Raw genomic sequence first — 2,739 nt, 5'->3', positions numbered from 1 at the left:
TTCCCTACGGTTGCACTCTCTGGAGTTGGAATAGTAATTTTTACACTCCCGCTATCCAACGCTTTCCCTACTGTTGCACTCACTGGAGTGGGAATAGTAGTTTTTACCCTCCTGCTATCCAACGCTCTCCCTACTGTTGCACTCTGGAGTGGAAATAGTAATTTTTACACTCCCGCTATCCAACGCTTTCCCTATTGTTGCACTCAATGGAGTGGTAATAGTACATTTTACCCTCCCGCTATCCTACAGTAAAAATATTGTATATTTTTTATTAATATTACGTTAATATATATATATGTATTAAAAAATAAAATGTTTTGTTTATTTATTTTTTACTTACATTAATTATTTATTTATTTTTCGGTTATTTAAGTATTTTTAAGTAAGTTTTGGTTAATAATATTTATTATTTCATTGATTTTTTATTACTTTTAAGACATTTAAAAAAAAACAATATTTTGACTAACTATATTTTTTACAACGATATTTTTGATTCGATATTTTTGTGCTTACCTGTTTGTAGATAGGAATTCGATATTTTTGCAGTTGATATTTTGGTATATCTATATTTTGGTATTCTATATTATGTCAGTGATCCCCACTCAGGGCCACACCAGGTGACCTTGCGTGGCTTCATAAATCACATTTTTGGCTTGGGTCGCGCATGCACCAAGGTTAATTCCTAAACTATGAAGAAAAGTAGAGAGGATAATGTTTTCAGTTTGGAAACAAATAGTAACAAAAACAACTATGTATGCTATATTAAAAAGAAGTCATCTCAAATGTTCGTGTTTTTTTGTTCCAGAATGTCCGCTATATGCATCAATGCAGGACTGCTATTGGTTCGTGATTTATACCCTTGTTTGCCTGTCTGTTTATGGGATGGTATGAAGAAACACATATGGGGCCTTGGGGGTTAAAAATGGATGGATTACATCTTCCTATTTAACCTCAACGCCTATGAATACACAGAGGATAATTATACTGGTTTTATGCACTTTTGTAAAGTGCCCTTATTTGTGATTATTGAGGATTTTCACCCGATGGAATGAGTTTTTTATTTACACCCTGGCACATTTTCCATGTATTTAAATGCCAGGGACACAGCTTGTGGTTTCTAGCCCCGAGGGATGTAACTACACCACGTGGTGGTCCCTGGTTGATGTTGTATAATTGTTTTTAGTAAATGTGGTTCTTTTTTTGCCAGCCTCTTTCATTTGGTTTGCAAGCTCTGGGAGCTATTACAGGGTAAAAACACCAGGTGAAGCATTGGGGACTTGTTTCACTTGTATGCGGATACCTGCAGCGTTTATTGTGCTTGTTCCTTAGCCTTGAGAAAGTCATGACTGTAGGGCTGGACGAAACACGTGTTGGCTTTCAGTTTATGAAGTTGGAAATAATTATGGCCTTCATTTACGACATTTTGGCGCAGGGCAGCGCCGCAAGGCTTCTGGCTGCGCTCCCGTGTGTCAATAGAAAAGGGCAGTAATCTGCTATATCTATGAGATACGGCACATTCCTGTCCACTTATACTGCGCAGGCGCACAAATGGCTGCCCTGCGCCAACACAAGCGTGTCCGCAATGTAGGAATGATTGTTTTTGTGCAGCTTGAAGGGGCCCCTTCCTGCGCAAAAACAACCAATGGAGACATGTTCCTCTTTCTATGTGTGCTGCAAAATGCAGCACACATAGAAACAGGAGAAAACAGGGAGAAATTAAGTTATTTCTCTTGGCTGTGCCTCCCCGGGGGGGGGGGGGGCACATGGTTTTGATGCATTCCTAAGTTCACGCGTCCTTGTAAATCTGGGAATGTGTCCAAACCCATGGGTGTTTCGTGGGAGCACCCATGGCAAGGCCCATGGAACTGTCAATAAACAAAAAGTGGCCTGGTCAGAAACCTGTAAGTGTGCCGCAACTGAACTAGTGCCCCAAGACCATTAGTAGCACTAGAAGTGATAACCCGGGTCTGTTAGGAAAATTCCCATCAGCCCACCCATGTGGTGGAATGTCGTCATGTGGGAGATGTCACCAATCCAATTCTCAAACAGTGCACCTAGTCATGGTGCAGAGATGGATTAACATGGTGTAAATACAGACCACTGGGCTTCACTGGTGATGCTAATGGGGTGCAGTGCAAAAAATTAAAGTGAAAAACGTGAAAGTAAAATTGACTCCAAGGGCCAAAATTAATTTTAATCAGTATGGCGCTCGGGTCAAGATTAAAATTTTGCCAAAATAGTTTGAGATAATAACTATATGTGGGCAAAGTGAGTGAAGGTCGACATGTTTCAGCTGTACTGACTGTTGGTCTTAGCTTTCTTCAGGACCATTTAGGAAACTGCGACTGCAAATCAAAAAAATAAAAAAAATTAGTGATGCACGCTAATGTACATTGGATAAGTCCTACCAGTTCCTCTGAGCCCAGATGAATACTGTAGGAAGTCCAGAACTTTATGTATCTCCTAAGGAAGAGACATAAGCGTGAATCAAAAACTATGTAGTGCACAACTGATTTCAGGTAAACAAGCACAAGATGCTAAGCACACAAACAGGGCGATGGAGACAATCTCTCCCCGCTAATTATACTACTATATTTTAATCAGTGTATAAAAATCACATAAATGGGAATGGATGTCGTAACTTACCCAGCATTATGTGGGAGTACGCCTCACCTCACCCGGAACCCACTCGGGAAAAAGGGAGGCCCCGCTCTAGTTAAGGAGGGAAAATGGACAGGA

Source organism: Lissotriton vulgaris, chromosome 5 (assembly GCF_964263255.1).
Source record: "Lissotriton vulgaris chromosome 5, aLisVul1.2, whole genome shotgun sequence".
Lineage (NCBI taxonomy): Eukaryota > Metazoa > Chordata > Amphibia > Caudata > Salamandridae > Lissotriton > Lissotriton vulgaris.
This window is presented reverse-complemented; position numbering follows the sequence as displayed.